The sequence below is a fragment of the Micrasema longulum genome, unplaced genomic scaffold, assembly GCF_059751315.1.
Source record: "Micrasema longulum isolate JH-2025_06_02 unplaced genomic scaffold, ASM5975131v1 h1tg001635l, whole genome shotgun sequence".
Taxonomy (NCBI): domain Eukaryota; kingdom Metazoa; phylum Arthropoda; class Insecta; order Trichoptera; family Brachycentridae; genus Micrasema; species Micrasema longulum.
In genome coordinates this window covers 412443-434146 of record NW_028278815.1, presented here as the reverse complement: position 1 = coordinate 434146, position 21704 = coordinate 412443, and the positions used below count along the sequence as shown (strand labels likewise).

General features: G+C 31.1%; 1 protein-coding gene across 3 annotated transcripts in view; it reads right to left on the bottom strand.

Annotated features, from left to right (window-relative positions):
• The window catches only part of klar (klarsicht), a 732252-nt gene that overhangs the window by 440152 nt on the left and 270396 nt on the right, over positions 1-21704 (bottom strand). Inside the window, exon 1 of one of the 3 annotated variants that reach the window (XM_088237011.1) lies at positions 1219-1586. The exons of the other annotated variants lie outside the window; for them this stretch is intronic. The gene's annotated coding sequence lies outside the window, so the exon portion shown is untranslated. Of the gene's footprint in view, positions 1-1218; positions 1587-21704 lie in introns of those variants that run through there. 3 annotated transcript variants of the gene reach the window in all.

Sequence of the window (21704 nt, the reverse complement as noted above, 5' to 3'; positions counted from 1 at the left end):
GGACATAATAAACCCGGGTAAGGAGAACTTGAAAACTTGTTTTTATTTTTACGTACATATACTAAGTTTATGTTTTTATGTAGCTTAGAAAATTGACATGCCTCTTTAATATGCTTAGGATTAGTGCTAATGTTTTTCTAAGTAAACATGAACGACGATTTTAAACAGCAATCTTTATAGCTTAATGTTAACATTAATTCATTAAACATTTAAATGAAATGTTCATAGAACTTGAACGAAAAAAATTGCAATTCATAAAGCTTAAATTTAATTTCAATAGAAAACCATTAATCATAATTTAGTAAAAATACGTACACAGATACAAACCTAATGATGTTTAACTAATAACTTATTTGTGAAAATCTATTGATAATAGTGTGATTTATTACCAAACGCAGGAGTTTACGTACACAGTAAAAAAAACACGGCGAAATATTAAATATCACTCGTAGAAAAAAATCTAGCTTCCATACAAGCTAATCAATAGAGGCAAAACCAAAAATTGACAAACAAACGACTGGATTTCACCCCCAAGGGAGTCATTAAGATTAACAAATTACAACGGGGATGAAGAAGTGTATAGAGTGGCCACTAAAATCAGCCAACGACAGGTCGTAAGCCCTGTAAAAGCCTAGACTTCCATATTACCTTCTTAAAAAAACTTCTTAAATAAACTTATAAAATGCAGTTAAAGAAAATTAACCAACTCACTTTAAAACAAAAACCTATTAAAAATATTCAAGTCATTTCAAAAACCGCGGTAAATTTCTATTATAGAGTAATTAATACAACTGATGTCGTATTTGATAAAAATGAAATAAATGTCCCTGAAAATGGATTAAAATATTGCCCCAATACGAAACTAAACAAAAAAGATTACATTTTAAAAATGTCTTCTTTAGTAATTAAATCAGTAAATGAATTAGATTGTTTTCATTTCTAATTTTAAAAAATTAACAATAATAATATTTGGCAAGAATATTTTGCTTTGAAGCAAGTTCTGGCTCAGGGCTAGAGCAGCAAAATCCTTCTTGGCAGACAGAACCTGCCCTGGCGTACCCTTGGCTGCAAGCCTACATTGACTCAAAAACTCCCGTCCAGGGTTCTGGTTCTATTTCACACTCAGAACTATATTCTTTATTCGCCGGAACACAGAACATTAATAATGATAATTAAATAACTCCAGCAATCGCTTCAAATTATTTTTCATTGACTTACCTTTATTAAGGCAATCCAGAAATAATATTCACTTTTCCACTTGTAATAATTATTAAAGAAATTCAACTACACTCAAATTAATCATTGTAACTTTTAAGAAGAGACTGAATAACATTTTATAACAATTTTAAGTGAAACAATCTTGCTATTTGAAAAAGAAACACGAGGAAATTGAAATTTCATAAATTTGGTACTTATTGAAAACTCACGTATGTCACAATAATATTCGAGCAGAACTTACTTGTATGACTGATAAAATATTCTACTTTTATCTACGAAATTAGACAACCAGATAAAGATAAAAAATCGATAAAATACGACAGCGTCAAATCGCGACATGCGTTTGGTTAGCTCCGCAAAAGGCAACTGATAAATAGTAAAAATGGTTAATCGAACTTTGGTATTACACGAGATACGCCTAATTTGAATATTCAAATTGTGAGATAAATGCTATAAACGAACGAGTCAAGGACCAGTAGAGGATATAGGAAAATAAATATAGAATACAAGTTCCCACTCGACGCGGGAAACGTGTGTGGAATTAATAATTACCGACGTTGGACATAGTGGCCATTTTAACACAAAAAATCTATAATGGCAGATATCTCGATGAGCACAGGGATACAAATGGTTGTATTTGATTTATGAGATATTTAAAATTAAATATAATTAACTAGAGTTACCTTTTGTTGATAAAGCGAGAAAAAATTAGTTGTATGGTGGATGGAATTATTTTTGATTTTCGTTTTTGACAGATTTTTTATAAAATTAATTAATTGTATAAATTTGATTGGTAGTATATCTTTCTAATTTTCGGCCTTAAAAATACAATATATTAAAATTTTTATGGATATTTTGATAAGCATATTTCAAGAAACTAAGGTCATTTTAATTATTTTGTTACTTGATCACGAAAATGTCATGAAGTCTTGAAGATCTACTTGGGCGAAAACGCTCGATGGACAATAAACAAAATAATAAAACTAATAGATTTTATGGATATTTTTATTAAAAAAATAATTTAATACTTTGCATAGGTATTAATTGTTTCAGATAGATTAGAAGAAAAAATAATTTTTCAGAGAAAAAGTAATAAAGCAATAAAAAACCGAAAAAAACGTAAAAATAACAAGAAAGAAAATAAACTAAATTCAAATAGTTGAATGATAGCTGAAACGATAAAAAAACAAATAAAAAATGCAATATTGTAAAAATATAAATTCTAACTTATTGTAATATTCGTGTAGAAGGGTTCTTTTTTAAAATCATAAATTTCTTTTTTGAAAAATGAATCACCTTTATAATATAATGTATATTGTAGGATCATTTTCGAGAAACTATTTGGGACCAGATGCATTTGGCAACTTGCACCACAAGAAGTTAAAGGTTGTTCATAAAAAAGGATTGTTAGGTTACTTTTATCGTGCAACCAATTTTGACGAACAGGAACGAATTATTTTTCATATAAAACCATGATTAAATGGAACAATATTGTTTTTAACCACTTTTTTTTTTACACCGACCAGTTTCGAAACAAACAAGTTTCTTCGTCAAGGTTTACGTAACTAATCAATTCTTTCCCATTTTATTTTATTCATGTTTACTAAATACTACACGTGGATCCAATAAATTAAGTCTTTTTTTCCTAAATTCAATCTACATTGGAAAAAACTAAAAAAAACCTTAATATTAGGGTAAAAGAACATTTAAGATGATTATATAATAATAACTTTTCAGAATTCGCAAACCATCTGATAGAAAATAATCTTAATTTCAATAAAGGCACTGTATTGAAAGTACTTCGTGTTGAAAATAAAATATTAGAAATAGAAAAAATAATTAATAACCAAATATACAATATTTCTTTTAGTTTACTCCTGTCTTACTTCGAAAATATTCATCTCAAAATACCACCCTTTCAGAAAAAAAAGACTTGATTTATTGGCTCCACGTGTAGTATTTAGTAAACGTGAAAAAATAGAATAGGAAATAATTCAATGGTTACGTAAACCTTGACGAAGAAGCTTGTCTACTTTGAAACCGTTTGGCGAAAAGAAATAATAGTGGTTAAAAACAAAGTTGTTTTAGTTATTTTATTATAATGAATAACTACAAAGTTAGTGCTTCAAATATAAAATTAAAATTAATTTTCGTTTAGTCCTTTTTCCGTGGAACTGGCCTTTGGCCAACTGACATTTTAAGCAATATAATATTGTTTAATTTATATAAAATTACAATATCACATATGTATATCATAAATGACACTTTAAGTAATATGTATGAACACCATCACACTAGACTGACTCAAAATCCGATGCCTATAGCGAAATACAAGATAATTTGTAAAATAATATCAATGGTCTTTATCTATTGCATAAATTCAATATTATCTTAACGCTATAACTTCAGTCAACTAAGAAACACATTTGAGAACCAGTTATTTGGAGATTGATATTAATTTTAGCAAACTTGTTTTACAGTCACGTGTAAATGTACACAAAACGAGATCGTTATTTGCATAGGAATTAGTATTTAAATGCAAATTAAATCTCTCGGTTGATATTTTCCCAATAAAAGTTTTAAATTAATAATTTTAATACAATTTTACTAGAAAAAATAATATTGTCAGATTAGCTAATGGCTAAAATTTAGAGAAAAATTTAATCAAGAACAGTAGGTACCTCGATCATATTAAACCGGTAGGCCGTTTTCACACCACAGTAAAAATCCACACGGCAAGATTAATACAGAGTGGATTGATTTTCATGGCAAGTATTGGCAGGTAAACACACTAAAGAAAGCACCATTAGACCGACTGATCTCTACTTGATTTCTTTTTACGAAATTTCAACTTGAGGGAGTGTAAATAAATAAAACTAAAAAATAAAATAACTATCGTTATATTCATGTTTTTTCTCGATATTTCTTGATAAAACTCCGTAAATAATGATTTAGATAAAATTATGACATTTTGAAAATAAAGGAAAAAAGTTAGATAAACTTGAAACATTGGAAATAAATAGGATAAAACCTACAGCTGTAAAAATAAACTATCAATTATAGTTCACGATCTCCCCTTTGCTTAAACCTTTAAATAAATTTAATATTGTTATATGAATGTCAAAAGTGTTGTTCTCTCTGGATATTTTAATATAAGTTAGTTCAAACCTCAAATATCATATTTGTTATTTTATTTATTTAAAAGAAAAAAATATACAATCAACAAAAATTATTATCAAAATAGTAATTTTTTCAGTTTGAAAACAAAATTAGAATATTTATGTATGTTTCTTAAAAATATGAAAACTTCCCTATCATAAAATCAAGGTATTTTGCTAAGTAAATCTGCTAAAAAGTCACTCTGTTACTTCTTCCTTACCTTTTAAATAATAAGAATAATCAAAATTACTAGGGCTTAATCCCAATTTCGGTATAGAACTTTCCGGAAAATGAACAGTTTTTGCAAACCGGTTGTAATAATTCTTATACCCAAACCTTGTAACAAATATTATAAAAGTTTAAAATGTTGTAAACAATTTACCAGTACTGAAGATGCTTTCTTAGGCGAAAGCGCTCGTTCGTCAAAATAAAATAAAAGTTAAACTAAACCAACAAGTTTTATTGATAATTTTATTTATAATTTTATTTAAATCATTAAAATAAGTATCCACCCACCCTAATTTTACCCTTCCGTTCGGATTTGGATGATACGTGTGCATTTTAGAAACTATGTATTAAAATCGTAAATTGTATAAAACCCGTAAATTTCATGCACTTTTCTTAGATTTATGAGCGAAACATTCATGTGATTGATAAAAAAAGCTATTATCGCGTCAGATAAGAATTCGCTTCGATATCAGATAAAATTATGATTGTATTAAAAAACGTACAAAATATAACTGCCCACTTTCATAAATTGTCCGCCTCATGGTGTAATGGTCAGCGCGTTTGCCTACCATGCAAGAGGTCTCGTGTTCGATTTCCGACATGGTTAAGGTGAAATATAATTTTGGCGTTTTTATAATAAGATATTTCTTAGTAGTTGAACTGGCAGCTGAAGCGTAAGACTGATCATCTAAATTTCATGTAACAAAAATGATCAAGATACGCTGCGATTGGTGAACTAATGTAGAGCCCTATGCACCATCAGGTGAATAAGGGAATGATGATGATGACTTTCATAAATCGTTGTTTATTTTTACACAATATATAAAATGGCGAAAAAATAAAATATTTACATTCTTGGGATTAACACAAATACATTGTTGAATCTACTAACTGGTAAAAGAAGAAGTATAAAAATTGGTAAATTGTTTTCAGGCGTTGCCTTGTGGTAATTTCACCCCCATGATAAAGGTTTTAGCTCTTTGATTGGAAGAAATATGGATACTCAAACATAGGCAGAATGGTGAATAAACCAGCCAATTTCAGGTCGTAAGCCCTGTAAATGCCTAGACTTCCATATTCCCTTCTCAAAAACGTTTTCCTTCTCTGTTGCTTCAAATTTAGATTCAAATACACAGTTCTTACCACAACAGGCCAGGAAACTCAACTACGATGATTGAAGTACACAGCATAGAACAATCAGGTTTGAAAATGATTCCACTAATTTTTTTTTGTGTTCTCATAGGAAATTCAACCAGGAACCTTTAATTTGTAAGTCAAGCGTCTCAGCCATAACACCACAAAGACCGCAAACAGATTTCAAAACATATTTCACAAAAAATAAAACACTATGAACTTTTTAGGGTCAAAATTAAACCCTCATTTTTAAATTTGCTCATTTCAACATTCATTGTTCAAACAGCGCAGCATGAAAAATAATAACACTTACTATATCATAACTAGTAAAAGTTGTATGAATTCCTATACTGCCAAAATTAAATTAAAAAATGTTCTTCAAGTGTATTTTTTATATTTGAACTTTTCTTTTATCAGTTCTCTGATCCATAATATATAAAACAGACATAAGTCCAGAGGCAAGTTTCGCTACATAAAACAATCGTTACACGCCAGTAACGCCGACACAACTAGCACGTGTCTACTAGTATGAAAAATAATTATGAAATAATTACTTACACAATTAAATGAATACACTGAGATATTTTGATAAAAAAACAAGTCTCATTAGGAATGCAAATTAACTTGTATAGTGTGCTAAGAAATAACATCACAATGTATGTAAAAATGTCTGAATCTTCGAATACAAATGTCCGGAATTTAACTTTGTACGGGTTTGATTAAGTAAATCACCGTAAGCGGTTTGCCCAAAACATGCCGCACACTGCATCTGAGGCCATAAGTCTCCTTGGCGGTGCCAACATACACTAAAAAATGGCTTGTTGCCGAAAGAGAAAAGCTGCCCGAAGGAGCTCTCTGTAATCTGGTAGCCTTAGCATTTTTATGCTGAAAGAAGGTAATCCAGAAGATGCACTTAATTGGATTACAAAAAGAGGGAATCAAATTCTTCACTGATTGGGATTAAATCGATTGGACATTTCGCCGAAACGATTTATTTATTTTATTTATTTATCAATTAATTTATACATTTCATATTTTACCAAATGGCACAAAAAACACTCTGGCGGATTCCGCTTGTACTAGAAGTAGGTTCGAAAAAGGGTCGGCAAGCCAGAAATATTAGTATGCCTAATGTTGCAATCGGTTCTTATCTGGGCAAATGTCTGTTCTAAGAAACCGATTTGTTGCGGCAAATATGGTTATCGAATATGTTTCCTATAAATGAATTACAAAGCATTTTATAAGCCTTGAATTTTTTTTTGGAAGCCACCAGTCTGTACATCCGACGGGACCTAATACAGGGCCACAATAGTAGCGAGAAGTTCCATTAGGTAATCATAGAAAGGGACAAGACCACGAGATGTGTTCAGAAAATTGATTATGATATCCGCTGCAGCACGAAGGGGAATCAACAATATTAAAAATTTGTCATTTAATTTACCACGACCTGATGAAAACTGCGTAGTCCAGTGATAGGGGATCACCCAAGAAGATTTTAAGCGCTGATGGATTGAAGGAAAAAACAAAGGTAACCCTCCCTAAAGAGAAAATCTCCGTAAGCAACTGAAATGCCTTAAAATTAGACATTAAAGAGATTATCACATTTCTGCTCACTGTGCTCCATAGTTCTAACGCTTCAATTTACCACTGTGAAAAATTTCATCGCCTATTCAGATCACGGCTAACCCCTTCGTTTATCTTCTTAAAAAACTGATGACCTGTCATATGGCTCGACTGTGGAATCATATCACATACAATATCGAAGATATTTTGACATCAATTTTGTTTAAATCACGTCTGAAGGAACATGTCGCGTCGCTTCCTTGAACACCCCCCTCTTACTCTTCTTTAATTTCCGCTTTCCTTTGAAGACCAGAATGAAATCAATTAATATACACATATTTCCAGTTTACCGATTATGTTGTATTTTTTTCACATACGCGTTGAAACTAAAAATAAATCCTTTTATTCAATTGGTTGGTTAAACGAAATTTTCATTTGGCAATATGTCCGTCAATATCTAAATAAAATGTACAAACATATCGACGCTGGAAAGGAAAAAGTAACCAAGCGACGTGTAGCAACTTGACAGAAGAGCCAATAAAAGTTTTATTGTTATTTTTCATTAATAAAAAATCTCACATATACCTACGTATTATTTTGGCTTGATTCTTTCATAATTTATTAAAAATTTAAAATACAAGATTCTTTATTAATTGAAAAAAACAAAAAAAAACTTTGATTGACTATTCTGATAAGTTGCTACATGGCGCAGTTGGTTAGACAGTTTACTGAGAACTGGCATCGTGAGTTCGATTCCCGCCAGTTGCAAGAAAAGAATCGAAGAATTTTTTTTTTCTCAATCGGTCTGGGTGTTGTGCTGACAAGCCACTTAATAGAGGATTAGCAGGTTATTCTTTTAAAAATAAAATTTCTTATTTTTAGCAGTAACATTAAAAAAAAAATTGCGTAAGAAAATTGACAATAAAGTATCTTATCTTTAACAGCAAAGGTGATAAAAAGATCTTCAACAAGTAAATAAAATCCTCCAGGCAAACGTTGATTACCATCACCTTCTTATTTGCACCCAACGATGCATAGGGCACTGCGGGACATCAAATGCAGCGTACCTCGGGCATTTTTTTTACAAAATGGTAAAATGCTCAGTCTTATTCATTTGGTGCCAGTCGAGAGAAAACGAAATATAGCTCTGTAATAAAAATATTTTTAAATAATATTGCATGTTGGACGTGTCGGGAACCGAACCCGAGGCCTCATAAATGGCAGGCAGACGCACTAACAACACTAAAAGCCGGGCAAACGTTACAATAATGCAATAATAGTTAAGAAAAATCAGTCGATTACGATTATTGGCCCTGTCAATGCATTTACTTCCGAATAAATATTACAAAAACATTTATTCACCGTGTTAGTATTTTTTATTTTTAAGAAATAAAACGATGGTAAAAAATAACAAAAACGAGAAGCAAGTTTTTGGGCAACCTGTTCATTATATCATATCTATGATGGGATAAATTAAACAATTAATTAATTAATTAAAGATAATGTGTCTAATTAATTATTGATAAGTTCTTTTACCCTCGCTACGGTGGTGATTTTTTAGGCATTTAATGCTGTAGTCTGATAAAAAATATATAAATCATACGATTTTGCCATTTTTAAACGCTGAATTACATGTTATGATTTTTATAAGGTATTTTTGATACAATATACTATAGTCCTTAAAATGTAACATGATTAGAATGACAGTTGTCAGAAAAAGTGACGACATAACTTTGTAGTAACGTCACAGGAGTTATTTATATTGACACATGAAAAATCATTTGTATCTGGCGTGTTAATTTATTTTTTTATCACAATGCTTGAAACATAAATCAACATTAATATATAAAATCAGCTTTAAAACTAAAATAAACCTAATTATTAACGACGTTCTTACAAAGTTACATCATTTTGCAAAAACGTTAGAGATGGGACAAATTGATTAATGTAAATTGATCGAATAAAAAAAATATTCGTTTGATGTTGTTCGTGAAAAAAGTATAAATGTATAATTTTTTGGTAAACAATTATCTTAAACCCACTATAATAGGAAACAGAGTTTCACGACTGCATGAAATAACTGATAAAATCGATTTGATCAGCGATCAGTAATTTCCCATCACTAATGAAATTAGTTTGACAGCTGTCATTCTAATCAAGCAATATTTTAAGGACTATAAAAAAGTTTAAAATTATAAAAAATATAATTACTTCTTGGCCGGCAGATTATGCCTCTTAAAATTTAGATTAAACTCATACGAGGTATTTCATTCAAATTTATTATAGTATTTTAGTCAAATTATTTTTTTGTGTGATTTGTATGATTTTCTTCATTTTTATCGGACTACAACATCCTTAATTTGGCGTAAAACATGTATCATAATAAATAGGGATTTTTTTTGGAAAAAAAATAGAAGATTTTTAAACAATTAATATTAATATATGAGTCCAATTAAAGGTTTCCACAATTATACAAATCTTATTGTAAACATCCTTATGAACAAAAAAAAAATAATTGGAACAACTAAAAAAAAAAAATACGTTCCTGAGGCGTTAGGAGAGATGAAAAGGATAAAAAAGATTAGGATTAGGAGAAGATAGGAAGAAAAAGGGATTCTATTGAGTAGTTAACCCATAAAAATGCCTATAAGAAAAAAGACAGGAGAATAACGAGATAGTGATACTTATTTAATTAGTGTAGTTAAAAATTATAAAGTTTCTTCTTCTTCTTCTCTTCTTTTCCACATCCGCTCCTAAGTGGAGCATGTGGACATTACCAGTTGCCTCCAAGAGACCCTATCGCCAGCCAGCACTCTCGCTTCTTCCCATGTCAATCCAGCGCCCCTTAATTCCGCCGAATAAAGTCTAAAGATCGTCATTGACGGCCTTCCAGGACGGAGTGATCCCGCAGGTTTAAAGAAGAGGCAACTAGGATTTAGGTTCTCCTGAGGCATGCGCAGCACGTGTCCAAGCTAGGTCCACCGCCGCATCCCCAAGACGCTCGTTATAGGAGGCTGCTGCGTCCGTTCTCGGACTTCAATGTTAGTTATAAAAAAAATGGTAAGGTGCCAAGATTCACACCCACATAGGAGAACTGGCATTATACAAGAGTTAAATAATCGAAGAAAGTTTAGTATGGGATATATCATGGGAGGAACACATCTTGTTACTTTATGCGCAGCTAAGATTAATGAAGGAGTTTTAAGCCAAATCATTGGATGGTGCAGGATTGAAAAAAGTCAGACTCGTCTGGTGGATTTAGCAGGGCAGTTTAGATGTATGTTTTCCAAGAGATAATCACTTTCAATTATATTATTCAACATCTCAAATATGAAACATTTTTTGAGACACTCACTAACGTTTGTCTAACCGTGTTCTCCTCATGTCACATAATTATTTATCGGTATAATTAACAGCCTTGGTACATACCTGTAACAAAAGAAAGAACTAGAATTAGAATAAATTTTCCATAATCACTAAAGAAATATTGACACAAAAACAACAATTTTAGTAGGTGCGTCCAAATCTTATTTCTCTCAGTCGAGTATAAATTTGATTTATCTGGGGACTATCTAAAATATAAACCAATGGCGTTTTCTTATTACGCGCATAAGTGTGGCGCTCTGACAGGTTAAACTATGGGCCTTATTTATAAACCTGGTATAAAGTTACATCTAGGGATAGTGGTAAAATAAGGATGGTATTCCCATCCACATTCTACCACTATGCCTAAGCGTAACTTTACGCCAGGTTTTTAAGTAAGGCCCTTTGTGACAGTAAAAATACGTATTACAAAGAAACCGGGGTTCATTGTGACATCAAAAGTACGTATATTTAATTCAATACTAGCGCCAGAAGATCTAGCGAGATAGACTAGCGATCACCCTTTTTATTTTTACTACTACTACTAGTACAATAACGCCAATTCTTCGTAGGGGTAGGCAGAGAGAATGGACCGCCATACACGTCTATCCTAGCAAACATTTCTAGCTTCTTCCAAATTCAAGCCTTCGGTTCTGCCTGCTTTTGACATGACCAGACTTTATATACTCGTATAAGTTTATCTGATCATGCCACGTCTTCCTTGGTCGTCCTCGTCTCCCGTTACCGTCCATTTTCGCCGTATATAGAGTATTCCTCTGTTATCTGGTCTCCATATTATGATGTTCACATCAAGAATATTGAATCAGTTCAATATCGATTTTTGAGAATGATACGCTGTTGGGCTTATCCAGAGATCAATATACGTATTATGAGATAGAAACTTACATAAATATATCTTCTCTTCAAGACCGTCGAAGCAAATCCGACCTTCTAGTCCTATTTAAAATTCTCAACTCACTCTTTGATGCGCCTGAACTACTGAGCTCAATAAAATTAAATATCCCAACAAGAAACCTCAGACAAAACTTACTCTTTCATACCGATTACCATAGAATTAACTATTGTTTTCATTCCCCTATGCCCAGAATTCTTAGGTCTGCCAACAAACATACTAGTCTTGATTTCTTTGAGAGCAAGTTGTCTTCTTTCAAACGATCACTGAATCAAATTCAATTGTAAACACCTCTCTCCCGCTTCCACTCCCACAAAGTCTACCATACCATCGAGTCTTTGTACTTTTTTTATAATAATTTTCTATGTATAAATATGTCCTTAAAAATGCGCATTGGGCGTATATATAAATAAAATAAAATATATACCTGTTTTACCATTCTTTCGGCATACATTCGTTTTTATTTTTTTAACTTTTTGTACATAATGTTAATTTGACATTGGCGTGCTTATTGCCGAATGGCATTTTTTCCAACCAACCAATGAAGTAAAATGAATATTTTTATAATTCAAGTTACAAAGCATATTCAATAGAAAATAAAATAAAATAAAAAAGCTGATTTATAAAAATAGAAATAAATGTATTTGTGTATAAATTATATTAAATCAATACCATTACTCAGTGGGAAAAGGGAAAAAAGAGGAGACAAGAAAGATGAAGAGATTTAGAAAGACAAAGGAGATGTTTCTTCAGACGTGATTTAAACAAAGATACTGTAGTAACATCTTTGATGGTGGATGAGAGATGATTCCACAGTTGAGCCGCATGGACACTGTATGAGTTAGAGAAGAAAGAGAAGTTGTTCTACATAACCAAACATCGCAGATACCCTATCTCAATCTTATTAATTATACATGACTAAGATTTACACTCTCATCTGATTTCATCATCTTGTACACAAACATATTGTTTTACACGAGATTTTACCCTATATTTGTATGAAAAAGTCCAGATCCAGAATAAAAAAACACTTATTCTGCACATAACTTGTATTCATTTTAAATGTACAGAACTTAAGTTATGTATCCAAACGAAGTATTCACCGTCTAAACCTTATAATAACAGGCGTTTTAAATTTCTAAAGTTGTATATTCCCAATTTTCAAAACAATTTTCTCCGTCATTGCAGAGATCGTCCTATATTCACATTGATTAACAACATCAAAGCAGCAGTATCATATATCTTAAACCCGTAAACAGTATTAACACTATGTTAAATATTCAACCGGTTCTGGATTAATATAAAAGAACTAAAAGAGGAAGATTACGTGCACATTAGGTGATTAGAACGGTAAACCAAGGAATAAAAGGAAGCGAAAAAACTCCCGATATATCCTGTCGCCAATGGACGGAATTGTGTGAGCAAGCATTCTTTTGATAAAAAGATACATCAAGAGAAATGAAGGAATTATTAAGAAAAATATAATTTTGGGTATTACACAGCGTGCTAAGCAATCTATCGAATCTGCCAATGGTATAATCATTAAAAATATATGCAAATACCCTTTGAAAGTTGTAAATGCTTATTACGGAATATATTCGCAACATTCCTTTATATCTTCATTTATTTGGAAACGGTGAAACACAAACAATACATAAAAACAAAGACTAACAAATTACAACGAAAATGGAGTACATTTTAGAAAAGGCAATATAGAAGTCTAGGCTGGAAGGGGAGGGTGGAAGCGTGCATATTATTCCTTAGAATACTAAAAATAAAGATTATGACATAAACATAAATGTGTTTGTTTTTAAAATATTTAGTTTAAAAATTAGATCATTATTTTCAGGCGGTGCCTAGTCTGTGAAATAATTCGATCAGATGAATCTATTCACAACAATAAAGGTTTCAGCTCTCTAACTTACCTCAAATCAACAGATGGAGGAATTGGAGAAATAAGGATGATCAAACATAGGCAAAATGGTGAATGTTACACAGTGTGTAAAGAGGTTACTTAAACCAGCCAATGACAGGTCATAAGCCCTGTTAATACCTAGACTTCCATATTCTTTCCTAAAAAATGATTTCTCTCTCTGTTACAACAAATTTAGATCCCAATAACTCCCTAGGGAGGAAATTCAGCTTGTCGGCAAACATTTGGACATACTCAAAACCTTGGTGAATGGTAGTACCTATTGGGAATGTAATTCATATGTATTATGCTGTGTATTGTAAAAAATATTTTTAAAAATCGATTTAAAAAGCGCATAAAAAGAAAACTTGTAAAATAAACCCCAAAATCACCACCCGCAAACCATATGGTCCCGATATTTAAAACGGAAAGCTAATTAACAAATGTCAAATGAAATATAAAATGTATGAAAAATTTCATGTACATTTAAAAAAAAAATATGTTAAATCACAGGCTACCGACAAAAACATTTAAATATAAATTTTCAAACAAATAAAGTACACGTTTAAGTACAGAAATTCGATTTTACTTTAAAGACAATTGAAGATAAGAACTGCATTAATTGGCATGTCACATTACTTTTTGACTACTTTTTGTATAAATCTGGTAATATACTGTATTAAAAGAAAATAAAAGCAGAGAGTAAATAAGAAATTAATAAAAATGAATCATTAGAATTATTACTTTTTACCGCAGGGAATTTTCTGATTTTGGTTGTTATTTTTTTAGAGATCAAAGATTGCCATATTGTATTCGAAATGACTAAACAAATTTGGATTTCTAATTCCAATATGTTTTTGTCGTTACTCTGAATCAGTATCTAGTTCGAAGGTAAGCTTAGGTACGCATCTTATATTTCACTACACACAAATTAAACGATTAACAATCAATTAAATATTCCCTTCAAGATGAGATTTAACGAGCGGCAAAGATTGATAATTCGTTGTCCACGTCCAGAATTCATTACAACTGTAAAGGTGGGATTACAAACGCCAGAACAAAAATAAAATAATTTGAGAGTAAATTAAGGGCCTGTTGAACCAAATAATATTTTTTTTGTAAAAAAATAAAACAACGCGTTTTGACCATTTTCACGAAAACGCAACGATAATTCAAGTTGAATATTTTTTCAACGCGACAGGGTTATGAATAATAACATCGGACGAGAGTGTAAATCTGAGACAGGTGTAATTTGCAAGCCCAAAGCAACAATAAGAAAAACATGATTTTTTTTCAATTTTGAGATAAACAGATGTGTTAATAAATGTGTGTGTTAAATGAATAAATAATTGATAGATGTGTTTAAAAACAAATTAATACATTTATCGAGAATGCTCGTCTTACGATAAAAACTTTAGCACGATAGATCTTTTCAACGAAAGAAAATATTGTTTTAAAAACATATCAAAATTGCGACAGAGACGTCACCAGAGCAAAATTTTCCGGTTCTATTTTTTTCGATTTGTTTATTAGTTTTCATTATTTTATTATTAATTACATATATGTACGCGTATGTATGTGCGTATGTGCATTTGTGTATGCATATATGTTCATGTGTGTATGTGTATGTATGTATGTATATACATGTTCATGTGCATATATGTTCATGTGTGTATGTGTATGTATGTATTTACCGCCTTTTAGGCTTTTACATTTATTTACATACATTTATACAAATAAAGACAGACGTGTATTTTACACAGAAGTAGCAAAAAAATAAATAAATGATTTTTAGAAGAAAAAGAAAAATATAAAAAAGATCATCTTTACATATTAGTACAAAAGTGGAAAGAACAGAAGTGCATTTTTAAATATGAAGACAGAAATTCATTTTACACAATTTATATATATGCATATGGATGTGTGTGTGTGTATGCATATGTATGTATGTTGTATGTGCTTATATTAATTTTTATTTCTTTTTTCGTGGTTTTATATTAACTTAATATTTCTTTTTCCTTCTTCTCTTCCTTCTTTATTTTCCCATCCTACTTCCTTTAACCCCTAGCGAATTTAACTTTTTGATTTTTATATTTTTGTTCCTATAATTGGTCCCGCAATCAGTCTTGTTGTTAGTTGTTATTCTGTATGTATTACACATAACTATGACAGTGTTATTCATGTTTTCAAACAATTAAATGCCGAAGTAAGATAATTTACCTATTTGAAAATATAGTATTATTAATCTTAAAATAATTTAATTCAGTCAAACCCTTTGCAAACGTAAAAGTCAGATTATCTCAGAATTTGTTTTTCTAAGATATTTCATTGTTGTTATGGGCTAGCGAACTGATAAAATCAAAAAAGGGTCACTAAGATGGTTCGGATGGACAGAATGAACGGGTGACGAAATAGTGATATGAGATATACTGCCGTCATAAACAAAAACGCAGTTATTTTCAAAAGACATATTTTAATATATGACTTTATATAATTGAACTTTATGCAAATGTAAAAAAAAAACTGTCATTAATCATAAGTAAAAACACAATATGTCAATTGTTTCTAAAGCATAAAACCTGTGTTTGTAATACCTAAACTGAGTTTTTGCTTATGAATCTCTTGATATTGTGTGTCATTTTTCCTACTGAAATGTTTTTTTACTGTTCATTCCATGTATCAAATGATTCGAAATTTCTTGTGGAACATAACCTCATATTTAACTCATTTTGTCGAAAATCTGCCTTTTTGCTTGAAGAATGATGAGCAAACATTTTGATGTTTTTTAAATAATCATTTATTTACTCCAGTCTTCCCTCCACAGGTTATTCAGGTTTAAATATAAAATCTAGCATTCAAATATCTAATTAAAACGTTTTACACGGGTCCGCGGTGGATTGTGAAGCCGGCTTCCGAGTTATGGCTTATGGCGGCGCTATGCACTAACACGCCATATGAATTCATAGACAATAAACATGCATTTTAGCCCGTAATCCGAGGGCCAATTAAGTGCGGCTGGGGATCGGGGTCGCGTCCCATTTAACACCAGCACATAAATCTTGCATACACACATTCGTCCGCTGAGTACTGGCCACCTATACCTACATACACATCTACTTTCCTAGACTTTCATACATCCAATGTCGAAAGTTCTAGAAACGGTGATAGAGGAACATAGTACTAGGTGAAACGATGGGAATCACAATGGAAAGCCAGAAAAAGAATCTAATAAAAAACGCTTTTGTTTTAAATCATCATTTATATGTATATTGTAAATGATATTGTGAAATGAAAACATTACTGTTTTCTTCGTGCAAACTTTACAATAAAAGTACGTATTTGAGCATAATGGATTATTGTTTTGCAAGAGAATGTTATTTATCATGATAATTTAACATTTAACTAACATTAGTTAAGCGTCATTAAATGACAATCCACTTTAACACAAACTCTAGTTTATTAGTGAAAATTCTTGATAGAAGTTCAATAGAATTTATTATAGAGAAAATCTTTAAAATTGGAATAACCAGTTTCATCGCTTCCGTAACATTAATTTAAAATAAAATAATGATTCACGTTGTGTTAAACATAAAAAAATAATAAAAATGATTCATATTGCTTCTACTGGCCATAAATTAGAACATTTGTAAATCCTTAAAACTAATTCATAAAAAAATTTATCCAATATAGGATTATTTAATAAACAGCTAACACATATCTTATTCCCTATTGACGTAGACGTTTCGATGCATTTTTAATAAATTAACTTTTTAGATATTTTAATTAACAGTCATTTAGTCGTGATGAAATTGTCAAGAATTTGATGAAAGAAGAGTCACAAAAGTATATTTATATAAACTCGCTAAAAGAAAATTAAATAAACTTTTGTATTTACCCCGTAACACTTTGAAAAGGGGTCCGGAGACAAAAATAATTCAATTGTCATTACGTCCTACATATTATATAATTCCGAATTGATTATGCGCATATTGTTTTGACATTGAATTTTATAATAAAAAACCAGTCTTGAAGATGTCGCAAAAGCGATAAAACCAGTTATTTCAAATTTGCAGATTTAAGTATCCGTCACTCGCGATTTATTCCTATAATAAATTATAATGAGCTTCCAAGAAGAATTTTGACAACAAGTATTAATTAAAAGTAGTGTACAAGACAATAAATTCCGATTTCTTTCGACGGTCCTCAAGCGATAAGCACATTTATTTCTAACAATTCATATATGTATTCGTTCCTGTATAATATCTTGATCAAAGACAATAAAATTAGATTTCACATCATATACAACTGAAGATTTATGTTGAAATTCATCCAGTAACATTTTTTCTCATTGGTTATAAAACTGTATATAAAAATTAGGCCGCTTAGAAGTTTCATGAAAATTAAAGACTGGCAAAAATTTGTCTGTTACGGCGATTTGACGATTTAGCAAATACAAAAGGCCCGGTTTCCAGCAAGTGTAAGATTGCCACATAGTCAAATATTTTCTTTCGCATCAAATTTGTAAGAAACTGCAACGCAAACGCAATAGAAAATATTGTATATATTTATATATGGCGGAACTAATGGACGCGGGATTGACGTGGGATGAGGCGAGAGTGCTGGGTGGCGAAAGGGTCTTCTGGAGGCGTGTGATGATGTCCATATGCTCCACTTAAGAGCGGATGTGGTAAAAAGAAGATGAAAATTACATAGAGAGAATGAACAGCTTGGTCTAGGTAATGAAACCTGGTCGTACAGTCGAAACTTCCGATGGCAAGTTTGTGATTTTTGTATGCAGCAAAGAAAATGAGGAAATCAGAGAGGGTAATTTGACAAACATCTGTAACTTTATGCTAAGCAGTTGTTTCTCAAAACTTTAAATGTAAATCGCATATTGCGTACAAATTTTTAAGTCCAACCGGCACAATACTGAAAGACTACAGACGATTGCACTGAAGCGAGTAATGAAATAATGCCATACAAGTAAATCTCATTATAGAATCAGTTCCATATTGAAGAATTAGTCATTTTATTTTATATTTATGATGTACCTAGTACAAATATTCAATACTATTGTGATTCTAAACAATAATGACCATTTCACACTTTAACAGGAGGCCTTGAATGCAATGTAAAATGTTTTTACATCATAAAAAAAAAACCAACTTTAAAAAGTTAACAAAAACAGTATGGAATATTATAAGTGGTTCCTATAAAAATTCCGTTTTATAGTTTCATTATTTGTTGACAGATAAAACACCTTTCAAAGCTTGAATTCTTGGACGTTGGAACTTTCAAAAATGTCTACTTTGCGCTTTTCCAATCGGTGGCTGCTTATGGCATAATTGGCTGGGGAGGTTGCTCAACAATTTTCATCAACCCCCTAATCAAGACACTAAAGCAAATTCTTAGAGTTATGCTTCGGTGTCCTCTGACTTACCCATCTGAACCATTGTTTCAATTATTAAAGGTACTTGATATCCAACAAATTTATATCAACAAAGTATTGACAATTTTCTGGTCAGGCGACTACGGAAGGAGGTCCCGACAGAATGCCCGCACGAGGTTTTCGCATAACCTAAACTACTTAATACCGAGAACACGTACGACGTTTGCTCAGAGACACTTTTTATATATAGCTCCAAGAGTGTTCAACGTCTTGGATGAACATATTAAGTTCTCCAAAACAACGTCTATTTTTAAGATGAAGATCCATAATTGGATTTTATCGAGGGGTAGAGACCACTGTATAAGATTGCTTCGGGAATAAATATATAATATCGATGCTGTCTTCATTAGTATTTATATACATATATATGTGCATCATCTTTGAATAAACTTAATGGTGGTGCTTAATTATTTGTACATATATATTTTAACTATTGCTAATCAAAGCTTTAACTTATTTACTGTTATGTTTATTAAATTAATATTCTACCATATAGATGTGCTACTATTATTGTATTATTTTGTATTTAGTTTTTTGTTTTACTATCAATTATTACCAAATTGAATTATAAAATAACTTTTAATTATTTATAACATATTACCATGTACTATTTAATAACTTTTCTGCATTCCATTTCTTGACTTGTATAAATTTTAATTATTTGTATTTTTAAAAAATTGTTTTGTATATTGTTTTGATTACCTTGTTTATTGTTTTAAATGTTTATATATGCTTTTGATCTATATAAAGAAGAGTCCTGACTTAACAGGAAATTTTCTAAAAGTCGAGACATAAAAAAATATAATTGTGCTATGGTGAAATTGTGTATTTTGTGCATTAAATAAATAAATTTACAAAGTACTCCATATTAAAATAGCTAAGTAAACACATTGAAGAAGAGGTTACAAAAAATTCAGGTTAGGATATTTCTACCTGACTTAATAAAGTTATTGAATCAGATTTTTGTTAATTAAAATAAAAATAAAACAATTTTATTTTTTACCATTAATTTTACAATTTTGAAGCTACATAAGCTGTCTTATAAAGATATCTTTTACAATGCATATGATCTAGGCTACTAATTATGTACTTCAAATGTTTTTTCTTTGTTTGTCCTTTTACATGTTTTATATACCATTTATTTTTTAATTATGTTTATGCTCTGTATAATATGTATGTTGTTAAAGTGTTATACACATATATTCGTTCCAACTCAACACAGGACTTTGGGTCCATGGAGTTGGGATTTGTGTCTCAATAAATGATACATAAATATATTGTGAATAAAATAAATAATTATAAAATCTAAACACACGGAGAGGCAAGTCTTTGTGTCGTATACTACTTTGTTTTTGTGAAGGCGTGGGGTTGAAATTCGATTATTTATATCCCTATTTCTATTAAAGCACCATAAACGCATCCCTTACTTATTTTGTACTTCTTCGGATCACAACCCGGTTCTAAGAATTAAAATTCGTTTAAATTGATTTGACACATTCGCAAAGCGGTTGAATTCCGATTTGACCATACGTTTCTAGTTGTTATTTACCGTACCATAACCCACAAAGGCCACAGAATAAACATACATTAAGTTATGTTACAATCCATATCTCCCGAGCATTGAGTGGATCATTTATCCATAGGCAAAGCAAAGCCTGCCCAGTGTACTGAGTGCCCAGTGTATATATCCTGAGGGCAGAAAGGTCAGGGTAGGTCACACGACTAGCAGAATGAGATTCTTGCTAACTTCATTAACAACGGACCAGAAAGGGCATAAAAGCTCAAAGATTAAATGGGCTTTAACAGAGAACTGCAATTTTGTATCGAGCGCAGAAACGACTAACTGATATATGTGATATTCTGAGTTGATGCTAACAATTGCAGCTAGATGGGAACCACACCTCTCAGCACATTAATAAGATATCTTAAAAATATGCATACCTGTAAAAGATGCAGATCTCTACCAAGTAAGCACAAGAGTCACGGAGTATTCATACGTATGTAAAGTTAAAAAGACCAAAATACGAGCTCTACTCAGTGATATTTGAACGTAGTTATACAGAAAGCAGCAAGTCCCCAATTTTGAAAAAATTAAATATTGGTGTTATCGGGTGCAGTAAGGTCGATTTTAAGTTCTGCTAAAAACAGCCAGGCCGCTTTCATACAAAAAACTGTAATAATCATCTTTTGAAAATAGTGCCGATCACAAAAACGGCATTTCTCAATTTGCAGAAAACACCCACAGCACTAGAAAAATCTTACGGTACTTAAAAAATATTAAAACTGGTAAATACGTAATTAGATTCTTGTGTATTATATTTATTTAAAACTTATGTATTCATTGTTTATCATTTATCAAAGTCAAAAACATTCCAACTGTTAAGTAGATTTGATTATTCAATATTTTCACAAATGTGCTATTATTTCAGTTTCACTTTTCTATGGCTGGCTGCTTTCTGTATAACTACGTTCATTTCATGTTTCTGAACTGGCACCTGAAGCGTACGGCTGATCAACTTACCTACATGAAACATATGATCTTTGTACGCAAAATTAAGCATACTAATGCAGTGCCCTATGGACCATCGGGTACGGACAAGGGTATTGTGATAGAGTAAGATAGATGCATGGGATACGAACGAACTAACGAAACGTATGCATGAAATACTAAGGGCCGGTTTTATAAACATCCGTTCGTTAACTTGATACCATTTTTAACTAATATTTGGTATACCGGCCGATTATTGCGTTTTATAAACGTTCAT